Source organism: Coregonus clupeaformis, chromosome 31, assembly GCF_020615455.1.
Source record: "Coregonus clupeaformis isolate EN_2021a chromosome 31, ASM2061545v1, whole genome shotgun sequence".
Taxonomy (NCBI): domain Eukaryota; kingdom Metazoa; phylum Chordata; class Actinopteri; order Salmoniformes; family Salmonidae; genus Coregonus; species Coregonus clupeaformis.
The window spans coordinates 23,241,573-23,267,139 of record NC_059222.1 but is presented as its reverse complement, the minus strand read 5'-3'; the positions used below and the strand labels follow the sequence as shown (position 1 = coordinate 23,267,139).

Genomic DNA, 25,567 nt, shown 5'->3' with positions numbered 1-25,567 from the left:
ACCTCCACAAGTCTGGTTCATCCTTGGGAGCAATTTCCAAACGCCTGAAGGTACCACGTTCATCTGTACAAACAATAGTACGCAAGTATAAACACCATGGGACCATTCAGCCGTCATACCGCCAGGAAGGATATGCGTTCTGTCTCCTAGAGATGAACATACTGTTGTGAAAAGCAAATCAATCCCAGAACAACAGCAAAGGACCTTGTGACGATGCTGGAGGAAACAGGTACAAAAGTATCTATATCCACAGTAAAACAAGTCCTATATCGACATAACCTGAAAGGCCGCTCAGCAAGGAAGAAGCCACTGCTCCAAAACCACCATAAAAAAGCCAGACTACGGTTTGCAACTGCACATGGGGACAAAGATCGTACTTTTGGAGAAATGTTCTCTTGTCTGATGAAACAAAAATATAACTGTTTGGCCATAATGACCATTGTTATGTTTGGAGGAAAAAGGGGGCACTTGCAAGCCGAAGAAAAACCATCCCAACCGTGAAGCACGTCAGGAGGAATGGGCCAAAATTCACCCAACTTATTGTGTAAAGCTTGTGGAAGGATACCCAAACGCTTTGACCCAAGTTAAACAATTTAAAGGCAATGCTACCAAATACTAATTTACTGTATGTAAACATCTGACCCACTGGGAATGTGATGAAAGAAAGAAAAGCTGAAATAAATTATTCTCTCTACTATTATTCTGCTATTTCACATTCTTAAAATAAAGTGGTGATCCTAACTGACCTAAGACAGGGAATTTTTACTAGGATTAAATGTCAGGAATTGTGGAAAAACTGGAGTTTAAATGTATTTGGCTAAGGCGTATGTACCTTCCGACTTCAACTGTAAGTGATTGTCCAGAGAGTTCACTCACATGGTTTCCCTGGTCTGAGTCAGTCCCTGGTTAGCAGGGAAGGGTCAAAATGAGCTGTGAGGTGGCCCTTCAGGACCGTCACTGCAGGGCGCAGTTAATACACTGTATATTTTTTTCATTAGAGGGAGACATTTGAATACGAGAACGTCCTTCCAGATTCATCATTGCAGGGTTGTTGGCCAACTCTACTGCATGCGTTGTTCTAGCCCAGCACGAACACACATGCCTTCTACTAATAAGCTAAAGATTAAGATTTTGATTAGCTGAATCAGGTGTATTAGTGTTAGGCTGGGACAAAAGCCTGCAAACCCTGTAGCTCCCCAGGAGTAAGGCCATCCCTATGGTATTGGCTCTCTGTTAATGTCTTAATCTGTTAACGCACAGTAGTTGAAAATGGAATCAAGACAGACAAGGTTAAATCTTTATTTCTTAGATGTTTATTGGATGTGAGTTGTTCACCTCCAAAAGTTGAAAAAAATACATTTTTGATGTTCAATATACATAAAAAAGAAGAGTCAAATCTTAAGAGTTATGATGCTCCCAGAGTTTGGGAAGTGTTCAATGCTTATAGACAATCCATTGACTTAGCAGTAAAAAGTATATTACTTTAAATGAAATGTAACACAGAGTGTCTGTGTGTGTCCGCTAACAAATGAAGCATTGCCACAGCAGGGTGGAAGGAAAAGGCAAAATATTTAGTACGTTACTTATTTAGTCAAAGACATGATACCTCTGCCACCTTTTCTCATATCCATTCTGAACTGTACACCATTTCCCCCTGTGATAACAGATCTAAATGCACTGCAAACACTTTTAAACGTAATTAATGTAAGAATGATGTATCCTTGTATCTCTTGGGAGATTGAATACATACAAAGGACAGTCTTTAAACGAAAGATACTACTGGAGAACTGGAGTCTCTTTGTCCATGTCGTCTCTGACTGTTCCTTCCCAACTTCGACCTGCCATCACTCCATTGTCTCATAAACCCTTTCAGAAAAAGTCCTCAGCCGCCTGCGCTGTGATGTGTCGTTTACCTTCTGTCAGAGTTTGAGAGGAGTCAAGTCACGCTACGTCGACGTCCGTTTTACGGTCACAGTCCTTTCAGGATGTTTTCTCAGTCTGACAGAGAATTTCTCACAGGAGAAGCGAGACAGCGAGACATGACCGACCAAGTGACCCATAGTAAATAAAGGGAGACCTGGCCTGGAGCATTCCATTTAGACATTTTTTTTTTTGGTGGAGAGGGGCTTGGGGAATGATGCAGGCCATTGCTGTGGCAGCAGGTGGTGGGTTCCTGAGAGGTGAGGGCGTAAAGCTGGCGTCAGGGAGAGCGAGACGAGGAGAGTCAACATGGCTGCTTGTCTGAGTGTTGGTTGTGGGATGCTTGACAAATTCCTCAGCCATTGAAAAGAGAGGGGGGATGAAAGAAAGGTGTGTGTGTGTGTGTTTGTATTGATAAACATTGTGTGTATGTTGTGTGTGGGTTGTGTGAATGTTGTGTCTGTGAACTGAAAGTGTTTTCTTGAGTCTCTGCTTCGTGTAAGCCTTTTGATTTTTCTATTTGTGTGTGGGTTATGTGTGTTTTTTTGTGTGCATGTGTTTGTGTCATGTATCACTCCCTGTGTGTACATGTGAAATTGATATTTGGCAGATAGTGAGATGGACAGTCTTGAAGTAGCAGTTAGCGTTGCTTTCTTTCTCTGCACACGTACCAAGCCTGTCACCTGGACAGGCCTTTCCCCTCAGGCAGCGTCTCCTGTAGAAAGACACAAACATCAGCAGCCAAGTCAAACAGTCTGCCCTCCTACTGGTCAACGCCATGACTGGGACACGCTGTTCTGTTCTGGACAGGACACCAAGGCCAAGATGGAAAAAAGAACAGCCAGGGGACAGACTCTGATGAGAAGACAAAGAGTTCTGAGGGAAGGAAGAGGGAAAGGTAAAGAAGAACGTCAAGCTAGACAGATCCAAAACCATCCCCCGACCTTAAGTGCTACTGTCTCAATACAAAGTCATGTTGTGCTGAGTCCTACACACATAAATTCACTCCTTCATATGAATTCAAGCTGTGAGGAAAGAATTAAAGCCAGAAAGGGACCAACAGTCTGATACTGAGAAAGTCTGATACTGAGTCTGATACTGAGAAACTCATAACCGCTGGGCACACCACGTCATTTCAGTATGGGTAATTGGGTAATGTTTGGTTGAAACATTGATCAATGAGATTTCAACCTACAGTGCATTCGAAAGTATTCAGACCGCTTCCCTTTTTCCACATTGTGTTACGTTACAGCCTTATTCTAAAATGGATTATATAAATAAAAAAATTCTCATCAATCTACACACAATATCCCATTATGACAAAGCAAAAACAGAAATAACTTATTTCCATAAGTATTCAGACCATTTGCTATGAGACTCTAAATTGAGCTCAGGTACATCCTGTTTCCATTGATCATCCTTGAAATGTTTCGACAACTTGATTGGAGTCCACCTGTGGTAAATTCAATTGATTGGACATGATTTGGAAAGGCACACACCTGTCTATATAAGATCCAACAGTTGACAGTGCATGTCAGAGCAAAAACCAAGCCATGAGGTCGAAGGAATTGTCCGTAGAGCGCCGAGACAGGATTGTGTAGAGGCACAGATCTGGGGAAGGGTACCCAAACATTTCCGCAGCATTGAAGGTCCCCAAGAACACAGTGGCCTCCATCATTCTTAAAGGGAAGAAGTTTGGAACCACAAGACTCTTCCTAAGAGCTGTCCGCCCGGCCAAACTGGAGCAATTGGGGACAAGGGCCTTGGTCAGGAGGTGACCAAGAACCAGATGGTCACTCTGACAGAGCTCCAGAGTTCCTCTTTGGAGATGGGAGAACTTTCCAGAAGGACAACCATCTCTGCAGCACTCCTTTATGGTAGAGTGGCCAGATGGAAGCCACTCCTCAGTAAAAGGCACATGACAGCCCGCTTGGAGTTTTCCAAAAGGCACCTAAAGGACTCTCAGACAATGAGAAACAAGATTCTCTGGTCTGATGAAACCAAGATTGAACTCTTTGGCCTGAATGCCAAGGGGTCACATCTGGAGGAAACCGGGCACCATCCCTACGGTGAAGCATGGTGGTGGCAGCATCATGCTGTGGGGATGTTTTTCAGCGGCAGGGATTGGAGACTAGTCAGGATCGAGAAAAATATGAATGGAGCAAAGTACAGACAGATCCTTGAGGAAAACCTGCTCCAGAGCGCTCAGACTGGGGCGAAGGTTCACCTTCCAACAGGACAACGACCCTAAGCACACAGCCAAGATAACGCAGGAGTGGCTTCGGGACAAGTCTCAATGTCCTTGAGTGGCCCAGCCAGAGCCCGGACCTGAACCCGATCGAACTTCTCTGGAGATACCTGAAAATAGCTGTGCAGCGACGCTCCCCATCCAACCTGACAGAGCTTGAGAGGATCTGCAGAGAAGAATGGGAGAACCCCCCCCCCAAATACAGGTGTGCCAAGCTTGTAGCGTCATACCCAAGAATACTCGAGGCTGTAATCGCTGCCAAAGGTGCTTCTACAAAGTACTGAGTAAAGGGTCTGAATACTTATGTAAATGTGATATTTTAGTTATTTATTTTGTATAAATGTGCACAAATGTCTAAAAACCAGGTTTTGCTTTGTCATTATGGGGTATTGTGTGTAGATTGATGAGGGGAAAAAAAAATTCATCAGTTTTAGAATAAGGCTGTAACGTAACACAATGTAGAAAAAGTAAAGTGGTCTGAATACTTTCTGAATGCCCTGCATATTCACTTACTCAAAAAGACAACACATTGGAAATTCAACTAACTTTTGGCTATCACTATGCTTTCAACCATCTAAAAGCACAACCAAATTCCAATGGAAAAACAATGTCTGATTATTGGTTTAGTTGTCATCCAAATGTCTATCACTGCGCTTTCAACCCCTTTAAAAAGCACAGCAAAGTTCAAATGGTAATACAATGTCAGATATTTTGTTTATTTATACAACAGATTAATTTGTTATCACTGTGCTTCATTTTATAGCAGAACCAACTGACCTGGATTACATTAAAAGTGCATGGTGCAAGTGATCAATGGCAGTCAAGATTCTGAGCAGATTATTACAGTAATTGTGAGGATCTCCACAGAACTGTGACGACCTATGTATGCTATCTTGAACGTGCACACTTTATATAATTACATAAGAAGAAATGTATAGTTACAGTAACCTCAAAAATGTGGTCAGGGATGTGTGACTCATTTTAAGGTTGAATTTTACATTTGTTTGTAAGATACTTTAGGCTATTTACTGTATTACAAAAGTAATATTGAATTGTGTTTGGTTGACAACACAACGGAATATCAACATTTAAAGGAGATGTATCTACTGCTTGGATAGTTCCATCTAAGACACTGGCTTAATCCTATTCTTTAACTTTTATTTTTTGGTTGTGTTGGAGACGTGAATCCAACATATCATTTGTTAACTTGTCGACAAGTTAATAGGCTATTTATTGTATTTCTAAAGTGATATTAATTGTATTGGTTGTCAACTCAACCAAACATCAACATTTGAAGGAGATTTATCTTCTGCTTGGATAGTTCCATCTGTGCCACTGATTTAGTCTGGCTTTAATTCCAGTTGGTTTACAAATTAAGTCTCCATCTCAACATAAAAGCTAAATCAAATCAAACTTTAAATGCACTTGGCAATATGCAACTTTTTTGGGTAACGCAACCAAATTCACATAGAAATGTGAGTTATAGATGTATCATTCAACTTGAAAGCAAGTCTAAAGCAGTAGATCTGTTCTATATAAGCTATTTCTATGCTTCCCATTCTTAAGTTTGTTTTTGCGTCTTTTACTTTCAGTTTTGTACACCAGCTTCAAACAGCTGAAAATACAATATTTTTGGTTATGGAAAATATATTTCACAGCGGTTTAGATGGTACAATGATTCTCTACACTATACTATCTTATTTTGTCACATAAACTGAAATTAGGCGAACTATTCGAGTTTTTTGCAACCAGGAAATGGAGGAGCGATTTCGCATAGTGCAACTTTAAATAAAGTTTGATTTGATTTAGTCTTATTCTTTAACTTAGATTTTTGTTTGGATGGAGGTATGAATCCAACATATCAATTAATCATTTGTAGACAAACTGGAATTAAAGCCAGAGTAAGTCAGTGGCACAGATGGAACTATCCAAGCAGAAGATACATCTCCTTCAAATGTTGATATTTGGTTGCGTTGACAACCAAACACAATTCAATATCACTAAATATCATTACATTTAAATCAGCCAGCGCCTGAAACCCTAGGCCTATTGTATTGTCTTTTTTGTTGGATTTGGTGTTGAATTGAAACAATAGCTGTTGATGACTTTGCAAATGCTATATAGCTAGGCCTAAATAGCATGATTGATGATATACAGTGCTGTGACGAGTACTGAGGATACGAAGAGTCAGGACGCAGATGCAGGAATCAACTATGTAAAGGTTTACTTAACACTGAGCAAGCGAACAACAAAGAGCGAGGACATGACACTAACAATCACAACACTGAACAGTCCAGGGCTATATAGGGGTGGTGATGAGATGATGAGGTGCAGGTGCGCTGGAGGTGATTAGGGTGCGTTGGGGTTCCATTCCGGTGTTGCCGAGGTGGTGCGCTCAGACCGGTGGCTCAGTAGACCGGCGAATCAGAGTGCCGGAGGGGAGCAACGGGAGAAGACATGACAAGTGCCTTCAGAAAGTATTCACACCTCTTGACTTTTTCCACATTTTGTTGTGTTACAGCCTGAATTTAAAATGGATTAAATTGCGATTTTTTTGTCACTGGCCTCCACACAATACCCCATAATGTCAAAGTGGAATTATGTTTTTCAAAGTATTCAACCCGTTGTTATGGCAAGCCTAAATAAGTTCAGGAGTACAAATTTGCTTAACAAGTCACATAATAAGTTGCATGGACTCTGTGTGCAAAAAAAAACTCTAGACCACCTTTACTCCACACACAGAGACGCATACAAAGCTCTCCCTCGCCTCCATTTGGCAAATCTGACCATAACTCTATCCTCCTGATTCCTGCTTATAAGCAAAAACTGAAGCAGGAAGCACCAGTGATTCGGTTAATAAAAAAGTGGTCAGATGACGAGATGCCAAGCTACAGGACTGTTTTGCTAGCACAGACTGGAACATGTTCCGGGATTCTTCAGACAGCATTGAGGAGTACACCACATCAGTCACTGGCTTCATCAATAAGTGCATCGATGATGTCGTCCCCACAGTGACCGTACGCACATACCCCAACCAGAAGCCATGGATTACAGGCAACATCCGCACTGAGCTAAAGGGTAGAGCTGCCGCTTTCAAGGAACGGGACTCTAACCCGGAAGCTTATAAGAAATCCCGCTATGACCTCCGACCGAACCATCAAACAGGCAAAGAGTCAATACAGGTCTAAGATTGAATCATACTACACTGGCTCTGACGCTCGTCGGATGTGGCAGGGCTTGGAAAACTATTACAGACTACAAAGGGAAGCACAGCGCGAGCTGCCCAGTGACACAAGCCTACCAGACGAGCTAAACCACTTCTATGCTCGCTTCGAGGCAAGCAACACTGAAGCATGCATGAGAGCACCAGCTGTTCCGGGACGACTATGTGATCACGCTCTCCGTAGCCGATGTGAGTAAGACTTTTAAGCAAGTCAACATTCACAAGGCCGCTGGGCCAGACGGATTACCAGGGGCGTGTACTCCGAGCATGTGCTGACCAACTGGCAAGTGTCTTCACTGACATTTTCAACATGTCCCTGACCGAGTCTGTAATACCAACATGTTTCAAGCAGACCACCATAGTCCCCGTGCCCAAGAACTCTAAGATAACCTGCCTAAATGACTACCGACCCCGTGGCACTGACGTCTGTAGCCATGAAGTGCTTTGAAAGACTGGTCATGGCTCACATCAACAGCATAATCCCAGAAACCCTAGACCCACTCCAATTTGCATACCGCCCCAACAGATCCACAGATGATGCAATCTCTATCGCACTCCACACTGCCCTTTCCCACCTGGACAAGAGGAACACCCTACGTGAGAATGCTATTCATTGACTACAGCTCAGCATTCAACACCATAGTGCCCTCTAAGCTCATCACTAAGCTAAGGATCCTGGGACTAAACACCTCCCTCTGCAACTGGATCCTGGACTTCCTGACGGGCCGCCCCCAGGTGGTAAGGGTAGGCAATAACACATCTGCCACACTGATCCTCAACACGGGGGCCTCAGGGGTGCGTGCTCAGTCCCCTCCTGTACTCTCTGTTCACCCATGACTGCATGGCCAGGCACGACTCCAACACCATCATTAAGTTTGCCGACGACACAACAGTGGTAGGCCTGATCACCGACAACGATGAGACAGCCTATAGGAGGAGGTCAGAGATCTGGCCGTGTGGTGCCAGGACAACAACCTCTCCCTCAACGTGACCAAGACAAAGGAGATGATTGTGGACTACAGGAAAAAAAAGAGGACTGAGCACGCCCCATTCTCATCGACGGGGCTGTAGTGGAACAGGTTGAGAGCTTCAAGTTCCTTGGTGTCCACATCACCAACGAACTATCATGGTCCAAACACACCAAGACAGTCGTGAAGAGGGCACGACAAAGCCTATTCCCCTCAGGAGACTAAAAAGATTTGGCATGGGTCCTCAGATCCTCAAAAAATTCTACAGCTGCACCATCGAGAGCATCCTGACTGGTTGCATCACCGCCTGGTATGGCAACTGCTTGGCCTCTGACCGCAAGGCACTACAGAGGGTAGGTGCGTACGGCCCAGTACATCACTGGGGCAAAAGCCCCTGCCATCCAAGACCTCTATACCAGGCGGTGTCAGAGGAAGGCCCTCAAAATTGTCAAAGACTCCAGCCACCCTAGTCATAGACTGTTCTCTCTGCTACCGCACGGCAAGCGGTACCGGAGTGCCAAGTCTAGGTCCAAAAGACTTCTCAACAGCTTCTACCCACAAGCCATAAGACTCCTGAACAGCTAATCATGGCTACCCGGACTATTTGCACTGCCCCCCACCCCATCCTTTTTACGCTGCTGCTACTCTGTTAAGTATTTATGCATAGTCACTTTAACTCTACCCACATGTACATATTACCTCAACTACCTCAACTAGTCGGGTGCCCCCGCACATTGACTCTGCAACCGCTACCCCCCTGTATATATAGCCTCCCTACTGTCACTTTATTTTACTTCTGCTCTTTGTTTTTCTCAACACTTTTTTTGTTGTTGTTTTATTCTTACTTTTTTTGTTTAAAATAAACGCACTGTTGGTTAAGGGCTGTAAGTAAGCATTTCACTGTAATGTCTGCACTTGTTGTATTCGGCGCATGTGACCAATAAAATTTGATTTGATTTGATTTGATTTGAACATGATTTTTGGATGACTACCTCATCTCTGTACCCCACATATACAATTGTCTGTAAGGTCCCTCAGTCGAGCAGTGAACAACCACCAAGACCAGGGAGGTATTCCAATGACTCGCAAAGAAGGGCACCTATTGGTAGATGGGTAAAAAAAAAAAAGCAGACATTGAATATCCCTTTGAGCATAGTGAAGTTATTAATTACACTTTGGATGGTGTGTCAATACACCCAGTCACTACAAAGATACAGGTGTCCTTTCTAACTCAGTTGCCGGAGAGGAAGGAAACCAGTCAGGGATTTCAACATCAGGCCAATGGTGACTTTAAAACAGTTACAGAGTTTAATGTCTGTGTTACTCTACAATACTAACCTAATTGACAGATTGAAAATAAGGAAGCTTGTACAGAATAAAAACATTCCAAAACATGCATCCTGTTTGCAATAAGTAAAGTACAGTAATACAGCAAAGAATGTGGCAAAACAATATATTTTGGTCCTGAATACAAAGTCTTATGTTTGGGGCAAATCCAACACAACACATTACTGAGTATCACTCTCCATATTTTCAAGAATAGTGGTGGCTGCATAATGTTATGGGTAATGCTTGTAATCGTTAAGGACTGGGGAGTTTTTCAGGATAAAAAATAAACGGAATGGAGCTAAGCACAGGCATAATCCTAGAGAAAGACCTGGTTCAGTCTGCCTTCCACCAGCAACTGGGAGATGAATTCACCTTTCAGCAGGACAATAACCTAAAACACAAGGTCAAATCTACACTGAAGTTGCTTACCAAGAAGACAGTGAATGTTCCTGAGTGGCAGAGTTACAGTTTTGACTTAAAATCTACTTGAAAAATCTATGGCAAGACCTGAAAATGGTTGTCTAGCAAATGATCAACAACCAATTTGACAGAGCTTGATTTTTTTTTAACATAATGGGCAAATGTTGCACAATCCAGGTGTGGAAATCTCTTAGAGACTTACCCAGAAACACTCACAGCTGTAATCTCTGCCAAAGATGCTTCTACCTAGTATTGACTCAGGGGTGTGAATACTTGTATGAATAAGATATCTCTGCATTTCATTTTCAATAAATTAGCAACAATTTCTACAAACATGTTTTCACTTTGTCATTATGGGGTATTACGTATAGATGGCTGAGAAAAAACATCGATTTAATCCATTTTTAATTCAGGCTGTAACACAACAAAATGTGGAATAAGTCAAGGGGTATGAATACTTTCTCAAGAGACAGTATGAGTGATAAAAGTATGGTCACATTTCATTTGCTCTGTTAAACCTACCCTTTGGAAAGACTCCGATAGCAACAGTGAATCGATTTAGTTTTTTACCCCTTTTTCTCCCGAATTTCGGGATACGATCTTGTCTCATCGCTGCATCGGACTCGGGAGAGGTGAAGGTGTCGAGAGTCATGCGCCCTCTGAAACATGACCTGCCAAGCCGCATTGCTTCTTAACACACTCCTCAGTTAACCCGAAGCCAGACGCACCAATGTGTCGGAGGGAAACACTGTCCAACTGACAATCGAAGTCAGCTTGCAGGCGCCCGGCCCGCCACAAGGAGTAGCTAGAGCACGATGAGCCAAGGAAATCCCCCGGCCAAACCCTCCCCTAACGACACTGGGCCAATTGTGCACCACCCCATGGGGCTCCCGGTCATGGCCGGCTGTGACACAGCCTGGGATCGAACCCGAGGCTATAGTGGCACCTTAGCACTGCGATGCACAATAGCACATTGGTAATAGTCAGTGAAAAAGATCATAGCTGGGCTGTGCTTGGTTAAAACCCTGGATGGGAGACTGAAGGGTAGCTGTAGATAAATCAATTCTTCAGTAGGAGGTGCTGCCCAGCCTATATATTTTTTTTCTGATAGTGGCTATAACGTTGAAGATCTGACATTGTTTTAAAGGTACAAATTCTACATATTTTATGCAAGGTTTGTCTATGTTGAAATTTGGTTAACATGATGACAATCATGTGGTTGAAATTTCACCCTCAAAACAACAGTTTAGGTTGAAGACTTTTTTCAAATCCAATGTATTTTCCACATGGATTCCACTACACAATACGTTGACAAATTACGTTAAAACAACGTTGATTCAACCAGTTTGTGCCCAGTGGGAAGCTTGCTAACTTCAGCTCATAAATTCACTTAACTGAGGTTTAACTTGCCAATTAGCGGACTAGTTTTGTAATTCGTAGAATCATCACCAGTCAGATTACCTGTTTAATGGCGCGTGCCCTTGGCTCTCTTTGTCTTGACTTTGCAGCTGCTGAAGACAGTGCTGTCTCTGATCTGCTTTCCTCTCTGCGAGGATGGAGATGCACAGAGCGCATCAGGGCGCTGGCGGCTAGAGTCCATCCACCTAGTGGGGGGGAACAGAGAGAATTAGACACAGGGTCTTGGAAAAGGAGGGGACATTTTCCAATTACTGGAGGAAAAGGGTCTATTGAACTAGTCTTGTATGGTTCTCTTGTATGTGTGGTTTTCCACCTCAGTATTGTCTATGGTTTGTGTTAGTTTCATACAGATCACCTACATGCTGTAAGGTGAGGTATCCTGGTGTGCCAGACTGTGTGGTACAATAGCAAACCAAAGTACAGCTTGCTAGCAAAATGGCTACAACGTTTGGCTTGTTAGCCAGGTTAAATATGAGCTCCTTACTTGCGCAGAGGGGCAAGCGTGCAGGTGCAGCTCCAGGGGTTGTTGGAGAGTGTGAGGTTGGTGATGGTGGTGAACTCCAGGCTCTTGGGGAGGGACTTGAGCTTGTTGTTGTCCAGGTGCAGAGACTTGATGGCCGTCACTCCGTTGAACGCAGCGTCAGAGAACTGGAGGCAGAGATACAGACATAGTATAGGAGGCTTTTTAGTTTCATTAGAAGATGTAGATTTTGACAAGAGAGATTCAAACCATGTCATGACCAAGAACAGTCTTGTCCTTCAAATCCAAAAAGTAGTTAATTGCACGTATAATAGCTTCCTGTGGCTGATTGAAATCCCTGAATTCTGAAAACCCTGAATTCAACTATTGAAGTCCCTAAAATCAACCAATATATCAGGTAGATCTCCCCTTTCATTTAGCAGACGCTCTTATCCAAAGGGACTAACAGCAGTGAGTGCATACATTTTCGTACTGGTCCCCTATGGGAATCGAACCCACAACCCCGGTATTGCAAACGCCATGCTCTACCAACTGAGCCTCTCTCACAGGGCAGTGAGGGCACACCAAGCCTGGTGATAGATGGATGTAGAATCTGTTCTACCCTTTGCAGTTAGACCTCATCCTTAATCTCTGTCAGAGGGTAGACAGAGATGTTTGGTAGAGGGAATCCTTTTTTTCTCCTACAGCAGTCACTCTGTCATGAAAGCCTCCACTCATAACTGGTTCCTGCAGCGTTGCTTATGTAAACTGGACTGTCTCACCCCTCCCTTCTCCTAAACTTCATATGCGTTGGAGGCCGCTAAAAACTTCACAGAGGTGCAAGATGAACTGATGCTCACCATGTCAAGTTTGGCTCTTAGCCATTTAGCAGGAGGAGAGAGGGAAGGAAGGAGGTCCGGGGGCAGCCGTGAGAGGAGGGTGGACTTTGCTTTGGGTGGATGAGTTATGTGTGTCTATAAGAGATGAAGCTATTGATTGAGGCGTCTTTTGGGAAATTTCCACTGCGGAGGGTCGCGAGCACCGAGGTGGATGCTTCTGGTAATTTGAGGCAATCCTCTCTCTCTATCTCTCTCTCGCTCTGCTCTCTCTCTCAGAGCCACTCCTCTGCCAGGAAGACTTGTAAAGGGCCCAATTGTCCATTCAACTGAGGGGCGATGTGCAAGCTAAAAATACCGTCCTTCATGGGCCAAGGAACACCCTGCCTCTATTTACCTGTCTCCTAACCCTTACTGACCTGTTTGCAGGACCCTCCTGCCGAAAGGAAAAACGCACAGAGCTGAAAATAACACTTGTGTAATAATTAGGCTGGGACATGCTTGGATACGGCCTAGCAAACAAAAACACCCTAAAAATACCCACGTGCCCCCCTCCCCGCCACCCCAAAACCTTGACATCTCCCGCTGCTTTCCCCTCACTCTAACTCACAGGTACAGTCTGCCTGAGAGATGCTTGTTATTTTACAATTTCCCCTGTGGGATGTCTCCATACTGTAGCATGGATACACTCAAATATTGGATTAACTTCTAGTATTGAATAAACGTTACGTTTGGAATGTATGGGGAGCAGCAAGGTAGCCCCTCCATCAGTATATGGAGTTATAACGGGCACTGTGTTCACTGGGAATTAGGCAGAAAAGCTCTCATCTGAGTCTCTTATCTGTGATAAGTGTCCCGAGGCCTTCCCCGCTCTCCACTCAGGCCTTGATTGGGGTTGGTCAGCCGAGGGAGATAGCGATCATTCAACCTTGTTACATTTTACATTGTTACGCTATGGGTTACGAGGTGAAGGGTTGGCTGTGTTATCTCTAGATAGGAAACCATTTCCAGTACTACCTGGACTGTACCTGCTGTTGTTCCATGAACTCTTTAGCCTTGGGGGTGTCTGTATGATAATTCAAACTCCTCTGCCATAGATTGGAGCGATTATAGGGACATCTATGCATCACACTATTTGTAAATAGTGACCCCTAAAGGATGGAAACTAGACAGATCTTAAAATCCTCTTCAGACTGCACCACTTAAGTGTAATGAGGCGGTCACCCACCTCAAACACCAACGTGAACCTCAGGAATGATCAAACACTGCGTCAACACCGCCCCCTCACTGTATGGTCAAGGATATCTTGGGCTGTCCCCCGTAAGACGGTGTGTTTGGGTTTACAGTACGTGCTGAAGCTGAAGAGTGTGGTCCATACCAGCAGTTTGTTATGATGCTACTAAGTGATTGTTTGGAATCTCCCAATTGGGAAGACATGTATGTGCTGCCCATATCATTCCCATGTATTTCCTTAATGTAAAGAGCAAGGACCTCAGCCCTCCCCAACTCCACTTCTTGTCCTCACAAAGCTAGATTGGACATGAATCCAATCTTCAACACCAACTGTCCACCAACCAACTACATATGGTAATGAAGCTACACAATACTAAAACACCAATGCTCTCTACTACTGTGCAAAACTCCAGACCCCCACAATCTCAGATGCAGAGTAAACTAAAACTGAAACTGAAACTAAAACGAAAACTAATCATAAAAAAAACTATTTAGTAAACTGAAAGAAAATAATTAACAAACCCATTTGAAAAACTGAAACTATACTGAAACAATTATCTTTGCCTCCGAAATAAAATAAAAACCATCATGAATTATGTTCAATTTTAGTTTTTTTTTGTAGACCTAATAGGGTTTTCAAGCTACTGAATCTGGACGGGTAAATATGGTTGGGAGATGGTGATGTTTTAAATAGGCCTAGTTTGTGCATCACTATCACTAGCTAACATGGAAGAAATCAGCTTGGTAGTTAACTTGATTCTTCTTACATGCACTACAAAGTTAAAAACGCATACGATTGGTGTAAACATGGGCGAGAGAGAGTTTCCTTTCACCATATTTTCTGCACCAGTCTCGGCGCTAATCCTTTTAAATCCAAGTCACATTAAGATTGACTTTATTTTTAAACCTATACTAGGGCGCTATTCAACAGATTCCGCGATTTATATTTGAAGGTAATTTCCAATTGAGCTGACATGTGCAGCGTTTACCGTGAATGCAGTCTCCGCTAAATTAGAAACAATTCCTTAAAATTTGTATCACGCTGTAAAACTGATCTTCTGCGATGTGGATTTAATAGAGTCCCTAACTTATGACCTGACCCATCACCTTATGTATTACTGCCCCCAGTTGCAAGATGTGACACCCCACCCCCTCCAAAAAAAAAAACTATACAACACAAATGGCTCCTAGCCTCCCACGCATGCTTTCTGTCCAACACTTAAACTACAACTGCAACTACAGTGGGGGAAAAAAGTATTTAGTCAGCCACCAATTGTGCAAGTTCTCCCACTTAAAAGATGAGAGAGGCCTGTAATTTTCATCATAGGTACACGTCAACTATGACAAACAAAATGAGTAAAAAAATTCCAAAAAAATCACATTGTAGGATGTTTAATGAATTTATTTGCAAATTATGGTGGAAAATAAGTATTTGGTCAATAACAAAAGTTTCTCAATACTTTGTTATATACCCTTTGTTGGCAATGACACAGGTCAAACGTTTTCTGTAAGTCTTCTCAAGGTTTTCACACACTGTTGCTGGTATTTTGGCCCATTCCTCCATGCAGATCTCCTCTAGAGCAGTGATGTTTTGGGGCTGTCGCTGGGCAACACAGACTTTCAACTCCTCCAAAAATGTTCTATGGGGTTGAGATCTGGAGACTGGCTAGGCCACTCCAGGACCTTGAAATGCTTCTTACGAAGCCACTCCTTCGTTGCCCGGACGGTGTGTTTGGGATCATTGTCATGCTGAAAGACCCAGCCACGTTTCATCTTCAATGCCCTTGCTGATGGAAGTTGGTTTTCACTCAAAATCTCATGATACATGGCCCCATTCATTCTTTCCTTTACACGGATCAGTCGTCCTGGTCCCTTTGCAGAAAAACAGCCCCAAAGCATGATGTTTCCACCCCCATGCTTCACAGTAGGTATGGTGTTCTTTGGATGCAACTCAGCATTCTTTGTCCTCCAAACACGACGAGTTGAGTTTTTACCAAAAAGTTCTATTTTGGTTTCATCTGACCATATGACATTCTCCCAATCCCTCTTCTGGATCATCCAAATGCACTCTAGCAAACTTCAGACGGGCCTGGACATGTACTGGCTTAAGCAGGGGGACACGTCTGGCACTGCAGGATTTGAGTCCCTGGCGGCGTAGTGTGTTACTGATGGTAGGCTTTGTTACTTTGGTCCCAGCTCTCTGCAGGTCATTCACTAGGTCCCCCGTGTGGTTCTGGGATTCTTGCTCACCGTGCTTGTGATCATTTTGACCCCACGGGGTGAGATCTTGCGTGGAGCCCCAGATCGAGGGAGATTATCAGTGGTCTTGTATGTCTTCCATTTCCTAATAATTGCTCCCACAGTTGATTTCTTCAAACCAAGCTGCTTACCTATTGCAGATTCAGTCTTCCCAGCCTGGTGCAGGTCTACAATTTTGTTTCTGGTGTCCTTTGACAGCTCTTTGGTCTTGGCCATAGTGGAGTTTGGAGTGTGACTGTTGGAGGTTGTGGACAGGTGTCTTTATACTGATAACAAGTTCAAACAGGTGCCATTAATACAGGTAACGAGTGGAGGACAGAGGAGCCTCTTAAATAAGAAGTTACAGGTCTGTGAGAAACAGAAATCTTGCTTGTTTGTAGGTGACCAAATACTTATTTTCCACCATAATTTGCAAATAAATTCATTAAAAATCCTACAATGTGATTTTCTGGATTTTTTTTCCTCAATTTGTCTGTCATAGTTGATGTGTACCTATGATGAAAATTACAGGCCTCTCTCATCTTTTTAAGTGGGAGAACTTGCACAATTGGTGGCTGACTAAATACATTTTTTCCCCACTGTAAATTATATAAAAACTATATTGAAATATTTGTATAAAACTTAAACTAAATCAAAACTAGCAAATCAGATCTGAAAACTAACTGAAACTAAACTGAATTCAAATACAAATCAAAAAATGTAATAGAAATAAAAGCACAAAACTATAATAACCTTGGTGCAGAGATGTATTGCCTTTGAAAGATGCTCTCTTTGCACCACACCATACCGCAAGCAGAGCAATCAGGATCAAAGAACACCAGCTAAGAACACAATCAGCTGTTTTTTATGTTTTTTTATTTTCCAACAGGGAGTCATGCTGGGACCAAGGTCTCTTTCTCAGATGAGCCCTGCATACACATCAATACACATCAATATACACTATACACATCAATATACACATCAATATTCCCATCAATACACTAAAAGCAAAACACAAATCATAGAAAACAAACACATTCTTCAGTAAAAAGGTCCTCAATCAGCCTTTAGAATTCCTCTAGAGGCACCAATTCATCCAATTTTAGAGAGCCTTGTAGAGCAAGGTGCAAAAACTAACTGACCTAACTCAATGGAGAGCGAAGGGATCTCCAGAGTTAGCCATCCCTGGGACCGGTTCTGGTATCTCGTACGTCTATAAGTTAACATTGAAGTAAGGTACGGCGGAAGTTTATGCAGGAGGCTTTATAAACAAAAAGAGTGCAATGCATCGATCTACGAGATTTTAAAGAGGGCCAGCCTACTTTCTGATACAGAGTACAGTGATGTGTACTGAACCTATTGCCTGTAATAAAGCGTAGTGCGCTATGATAAACTGCGCCCAATGGCTTCAATACAGTGGCAGCTGCATTCATATAGACAATATCCCCATTGTCTTAAACGGTATGAATATCGGCTGAATGATTTGTTTTCTGCTATTTAATGAAAGGCATGACCTGTTCGTATAAAATAAGCCCATTTTAATTCTTAATTTCTTAACTAACTCATCAACATGCTTTTTGAAAGACAGCTTTTCGTCAGTCCAGATGCCCAGATATTTACAAGCGGGGACACGATCAATGAGGGCACCATCCAATGTACTTATGCATAAATCATCAGATACATTTTTACGTAATTTGGAGAATAACATACAGAGGGAAAAAAGTATTTGATCCCCTGCTGATTTTGTACGTTTGCCCACTGACAAAGATAAGATCAGTCTATAATTTTAATGGTAGGTTTATTTGAACAGTGAGAGACAGAATAACAACAAAAAAATCCAGAAAAACGCATGTAAAAAATGTTATAAATTGATTTGCATTTTAATGAGGGAAATAAATATTTGACCCCTCTGCAAAACATGACTTAGTACTTGGTGGCAAAACCCTTGTTGGCAATCACAGAGGTCAGACGTTTCTTGTAGTTGGCCACCAGGTTTGCACACATCTCAGGAGGGATTTTGTCCCACTCCTCTTAGCAGATCTTCTCCAAGTCATTAAGGTTTCGAGGCTGACGTTTGGCAACTCGAACCTTCAGCTCCCTCCACAGATTTTCTATGGGATTAAGGTCTGGAGACTGGCTAGGCCACTCCAGGACCTTAATGTGCTTCTTCTTGAGCCACTCCTTTGTTGCCTTGGCCGTGTGTTTTGGGTCATTGTCATGCTGGAATACCCATCCACGACCCATTTTCAATGCCCTGAGGGAAGGAGGTTCTCATCCAAGATTTGACGGTACATGGCTCTGTCCATCGTCCCTTTGATGCGGTGAATTGTCCTGTCCCCTTAGCAGAAAAACATCCCCAAAGCATAATTGTTTGACGGTGGGGATGGTGTTCTTGGGGTCATAGGCAGCATTCCTCCTCCTCCAAACACGGCGAGTTGAGTTGATGCTAAAGAGCTCGATTTTGGTCTCATCTGACCACAACACTTTCACCCAGTTCTCCTCTGAATCATTCAGATGTTCATTGGCAAACTTCAGACGGGCCTGTATAGTGTGCATTCTTGAGCAGGGGGACCTTATGGGCGCTGCAGGATTTCAGTCCTTCACGGCGTAGTGTGTTACCAATTGTTTACTTGGTGACTATGGTCCCAGCTGCCTTGAGATCATTGACAAGATTCTCCTGTGTAGTTCTGGGCTGATTCCTCACCGTTCTCATGATCATTGCAACTCCACGAGGTGAGATCTTGCATGGAGCCCCAGGCCGAGGGAGATTGACAGTTCTTTTGTGTTTCTTCCATTTGCGAATAATCGCACCAACTGTTGTCACCTTCTCACCAACTGCTTGGCGATGGTCTTGTAGCCCATTCCAGCCTTGTGTAGGGTCTACAATCTTGTCCCTGACATCCTTGGAGAGCTCTTTGGTCTTGGCCATGGTGGAGAGTTTGGAATCTGATTGATTGATTGCTTCTGTGGACAGGTGTCTTTTATACAGGTAACACACTGAGATTAGGAGCACTCCCTTTAAGATTGTGCTCCTAATCTCAGACTGTTACCTGTATAAAAGACACCTGGGAGCCAGAAATCTTTCTGATTGAGAGGGGGTCAAATACTTATTTCCCTCATTAAAATGCAAATCAATATATAACATTTTTGACATGCGTTTTTCTGGATTTTATTGTTGTTATTCTGTTTCACTATTCAAATAAACCTACCATTAAAATTATAGACTGATCATTTCTTTGTCAGTGGGCAAACGTACAAAATCAGCAGGGATCAAATACTGTTTTCCTCACTGTATACTTGGTTTTATCTGCATTAAGTACCAATTTCAGTTCAACAAAGGCTTTCTGTAAAGCAATGAAGGCAGATTGAAGCTCCGAAAGAGCCTGGTCAACCGTGGGTGCAATAGCATACACAACAGTGTCATCTGCATACAGGTTTATGTTTATTTATTTTTTTGCAGATAGACCAACATTATTTATATAGACAGTAAAAAGTACAGGACCTAAAATCGATCACTGTGGGATACCTTTCGTAATATCAAGGAAACCTGACTTAACACCATCAGACAAAACACATTGAGTCCTGTCAGTCAAGTAATTTCCTAACCAATTACATGACGCCTGATCCATATTGATTGCAGACAATCTTTGAATCAATAAAGAGTGGTCAACAGTATCGAAAGCCTTCGATAAGTCAATCCATACCCTTAAGCAAATAATTTAACACCAAGGTTGGAGCAGAGATAGTGCTATGACCCGGCCTGAAACCAGACTGGTGAACACTTAGAATACATCTCGTAAGCTAGGAAGGATCTAAGTTGACAGTTGATTAATGATTCAAAAAAAGTTTGCTAGGGCAAGACAATCGTCAGATTAAAAAATATGTGTCAGTAGCTAGGTTTCCATCCAATTTGCGACAGATTTTCATGCGAATATTCAAAAATGTGCATAAAACAATATGCACATTTTCCCACCTTTTGCTTTGAAAAATGAGTTTCCATCACATTTTCAACTCTACTGATGGTTTTGTCACAAAAACTGTTGCGTTATATAGCAAATATACCCAGTCTGGTCTTGGCACATGCACTCTAGCCAACAGCTCCCAGATACAGTGCGGGTAGGCTACCTACATTATGAGATTATTATGGATAAGAGCAATATTATTTATATCTGCCAAACGGCAGCCAAGCATCGATCATTATGTCACCAGAATAATAATAATAATAATATGCCATTTAGCAGACGCTTTTATCCAAAGCGACTTACAGTCATGCGTGCATACATTTTTGTGTATGGGTGGTCCCAGGGATCGAACCCACTACCTTGGCGTTACAAGCGCCGTGCTCTACCAGCTGAGCTACAGAGGACCACAAATATGACCCTCGATATTTATTGGAAAGGAGCATCAAGCTCATCACCTTCACCACCCTGTGAAGTTCATCACAATTTATTTAATCTCTAGCCTAATAAACTGCATGCTTTCCTGATTCGTAGTGGGAACACCACACAACATATCGTTGTGTGACTCCAAGTTACTTCGATATGATGGTTATTATATTAATATTTGCACATAAAGGTGTTTCCACCGCCATTTCTTGCATAATTAATTTTACTGACACAAAACGATCCCACCATGTCGAACAAATTGTACCGGCATCAAAAAGAAAGGAGGACAAGGCACTCTTCATATAATTCATTTAAATGCCTTTATTTGTATGGCATGTTCAATGGAAACAAAGTTTTAAAACTCCGACGCGTTTCGGCTGCATGGCCTTCGTCAGGGAGTACTGGCATTTCATGTTGCCATCAGCCCGGTCGTGACTTTTTTCATGCGCCAGCTAATTCATCCACATGAAATGGTTTGATGGAAACCTGGTTAATGACTCCGCAATCAGGGGAGCAGAAGCTGCAGCAAGAAAGGATCAAGAATATCAGCCCCAGTGGATTTAAAAAAAATCTAGTAGAAAGTTTTGTCAGAGTCAGAGATCCCGCTGGTTTCATCCTGACCACGTGTGACCTGCTTTCTTCCCATATGGGTGGATAAGTCATCATAAGGATTTTATTATCATACAATGAGACAGATGGGGAGAAAGCACAACAACCAAAGCATAAAAAATTGTCTCAGTATTCCACGCTCTCATAAATCTGAAAGGTCAGTCAAAATATGATGAATGGCAGAGATCTGCTAAACCACCTCCCATTACCACCTGCCCTCGGGTTACAGTATGTGACCACGGAACTGGGAGAGAAGAGAAACGACTTTTGGCTACTGGAAAAAGGGGGAGTTGGCCGGTGGCAAGCCAGAATGTACATGTAAATAAGCAAATGAAATATGGCAAGCCAGAACCAAAACAAACAAACAACAAGCCTCCCTAATCTGCAGGGCTGCTAGAGCTTTCAGGACAAGAATACAGCACAGCTTTTTATATCTACCGAATGGCTCATGGTGCCTCTAATCACTGAGACCTGTGTTGCATGAAATGAAACTTCCAATGCTCTCTCATAGTAATAGAATCATATACTGCTTCTACGCCATCCTACTATTGCATTGCACTACTCTTAAACTCTCAATTGCCAAACTCTCACCCTTCCCAACTCAGTAAGCTCGTTGCAACCATAAAAGTACCCCCTTCCCCTTAAACAATATGAGACTGACCTTTTCCCAGCCCCATGCCGTCCAGGTGCAGTTTTCCATGTAGCGTCCGAAGCTCTGGAAGGCGTTGTCGGGGATGCTCCTAAGGGGGTTCTTGGCTGGCTCAGTTCCTCCACCACTCTCAGCTTGCTCATGGCCAGGCCAGGGTAGGTGGACAGCCTGTTCCTGTCCAGGTGCAGGATGGCCAGGTTCTCCACGTCGTCCAGAGAGCCCGGCTGCAGCGTGTTCATCTCATTGCCACTCATGTGCAGCCAGCGCAGGTCCTTGGCTCCGGCGAAGGTGCCTGGCTTGATGTCGCGGAGCTTGTTGTCGTTGAGCTGCAGGATGAACAGATTGATCATGGGCGAGAAGATTCCCTTGGGCAGGTCGCTGATGCGGTTGCCATCCAGGTAGAGGTAAGTGAGCTCGGTGAGGTCCTCAAGGCACCTGGCTTGATGCTGGTGATCTCGTTGTTGGACAGGTAGAGGTAGATGAGCTTCTTGAGTCCCTTGAAGGCCTGGCCGCCAATCTCATGGAGCTGGCAGTGCTGCATGTGCAACGAGATGAGACCCTTGCTGCTGGTGAAGGAGCCGGTGGGCAGGCTGCCCAGGTTGTTCCTCTGCAGGTTGAGCAGACGGGTGGCCTCGGACACCTGCGGATCTTCTTCAGCCCCACGTTGTCACAGATGACATGCTGCAGGTCCCCATGGCAGTGACACTGAGCCGGGCACTGGCTGGGGGCGCCCCATACAGCCGGGCCTAGGACCAGCAGGCAGGTCACCACCAACACAAAGCTCACACACGGCATGCTGACGTCACTACTCTAAACTTGTGTCTGTCAGTCTCTCCACCTTGTCTGTCTTCTGTCTCTTCTTGAGAGCTTCTTCTCACTGCTTGACAGGCACTAAAAGCTAAAAATTCCTCCAGAAAGTCTCAGGGAGAGCGAAAGAGAGAGCAGAAGGATTCAGAGAGTGAAGGCAAGAGGTGAGAGAGGGAGAGAGAGAGTGAGAGTGCACGTGACTGAGAGAAAAGGAGGGCAGTGCAAAAAAAGATTCACTTCGGGCTTTGAGAGGAGGACGGCACGGCAGTCAACAGAACACAGCACTATTTATAACATTTATTTAAGGAAAAAAACTGAGAAGGACTCGCCAGGGTGTTACGTGGAGACGGAGGGGCTGCAAGAGGAAGTCAAATGTCTTTGACAGTTTAACCCTGCACATGCAGGAGGACAGGTCGGGATCTTCCACTGACCATAGTCAGTAAATTCTACTAACTTCTGGTTAAACTTTTGTAAAAGCTTTCAGATCATCTGCATGAGACATTTAAGCAAATAGTTTTCATTATTTTCTGTTGCCTGTTATGTTTAGCAGGTAAACGATCTCTAGGTAATACTTGGCCATTTTAGTAATATAAGCAGAACAATTGTGTAAACATTACGCTCACAAGAAGAGCAAAATGTGCTTCCAAATCAAATACCGTGTCTTGGGTGGATCAAGCACTTTTGACTGCCAATATAGTAATGGTCTGTATACCTGTACAGGTCACCTCGATTTTTGTTGGGTAGAATAAAATATTTGCCTGAGTGAGTGTGTGAGCGTGTGAGCGTGCGTGTGTGTGTGTAGTCCGATGGCAGGTAAGAGGTTAAGGTGGCAGTGTTTAGGGTTCCAGATGTCTCTATTGTTTTCCAGTCTGCGGTCGGAGGAAAAGGAGCCGGCTGTTTTATAACCCATAATCGTCCCCAGATGGTTGGCAAGTGGCTGGACCCTTTTCAATTCACAACAATTGGAAATTGGTTTCAAAATGCAGAGGTTCATTACTGCATGCATATTTCCTCTTGTTTTGAAAAGGAGTAAAGTGTTACATAATGGTCTTTGGGGTCACTCACTTTCCAAGTAGAGGACGAGGTTGGGTGTGGCTGAATTGAGTTTCAGCAGATAGGGTGGAGGTTAGAAGTCACATTATTTTTCATGAGCTGTCACTCAGGGGGTGTGTGTGGCTCTGAGTGGGCCTCAACCAACCAGATGTGAGACAAAAAGCTTGGTCTTGGCGCTGATCCATTGGCCACTTGAAATTGACCAGAGAGTGAGAGAAAGTGACAAAGGAAAGGATGGATCAGCTCCTGGGGCACCTTGGCCTCGAGTGGGTGCGTTTATGAATCCAATGGACACTCATGATAAGTGAAATCTTGAGTTTACTCAACAAATCTAGCGCTTTTATCGGGAACATCTTTCTCCTGCCTGTCCAAGTGAATTTTCACTGTCCCCATCCCCAAACAGCTCCTGCAATGCTTCTTTGTTTGCCAGTCATGACCCTACTCAGCCACTCTATCACTACTGGACTTACACCTTACACTTTCGCCCTCAGAAGGATGGGCTCATGTGGCAGCAGATCAATCATCTAGCAAGCGCCTTCAAAGGCTGTTACCGATGCTGACTCTCCAAAGGGTCCAGATGCCAAGTCTTAGTCTTCACTTGACCCAGTTAAAATGTGTCAATTTAAAAACAGTTATCAAGAGGACTCACTCAGTGTAAACAGTGACATCAGTGAAAGGCCACAGGGGACAGATGTATGGGCAAGATTAACAGAGGGGCAAGGGGCAGGCACCGGCCCTACTGTACAGGTGTGCCAGTTTTCAGAGGGGCACCACATACCTCACTGAGCTCCCATTCCCTGGCCTGCTGACTCACCCCCTGCTCCTAGCTGACTGGTCTGGGCCCGGTGTGTGAACTGTGAAGTCCAGCAGAGTTCCAGCGCTGACAGGGAACTCTCCACCAGACAGTAGGCACTGGCAGACAGACATACTTTTCCATGCCCCCTCAGTCACCTTCTCCGACTACCTCTGCAAATAACATCACTTTTGACAGGGTTGTAGATAGTCATGAATAGTGCTGTGGTGATACTGTATGTTTAATTGAGCTAAAACAGTGTGAGTGTGTGGTTTATTATATTTTTTAATGGGAAGACGTCGCCAAGACAGACGAGTGCATCACCAAAGACCACTGGTATAAGGCTGGGTGAGTGGACAGGTCTGGTCCCAGACCACACCCAAATGCTGATGTCTCTACTTTGACTAAAGTGTCATACATGTGTCCTCCTTATACCAATATGCAGTGACATTGCCAGCCTTGACAAATATGGCTACTGAATCAAGCACATGATCATCCGAGGAGGGGAGAACATATACCCAGCTGAGATTGAGCAGTTCCTACACACCCACCTTAAAGTCCAGAAAGCACAGGTTAATTCTTTATCTGTTTGTTTGTATTTGCTTGAACAGAAGCAGAAGGATAGTTTTATAGGGAAATGTCATTTAGTCAGTGGCTGTAGAGCCAGGACAGCTAATGTTGTTTCTTTCTTTGCGTCTCTCTAAGGCAGCGTTTCCCAAACTCGGTCCTCGGGTCCCCAAGGGGTGCACGTTTGCTTTTTGCCCTAACACTCCTAACAATACAGCTGATTCGTATAATCCAACCTTGATGATGGGTATATTTTTTGAATCAGCTGTGTAGTGCTAGGGCAAAAACTCAAAAAACGTGCACAGAGTTTGGGAAACCCTGCTCTAAGATGATAGGGATAAAGGATGAGCATATGGGAGAGGAGGTGTGCGCCTGCATCAAGCTGAAGGAGAGACAGGATCGCAGTGCTG

The 25,567-nt window shown here is 43.6% G+C and overlaps 1 pseudogene; it reads right to left on the bottom strand.

Annotated features, from left to right (window-relative positions):
- Positions 1–1,372: 1,372 nt before the first annotated feature.
- LOC123482372 lies at positions 1,373–22,925 on the bottom strand (annotated as a pseudogene).
- Positions 22,926–25,567: the final 2,642 nt, after the last annotated feature.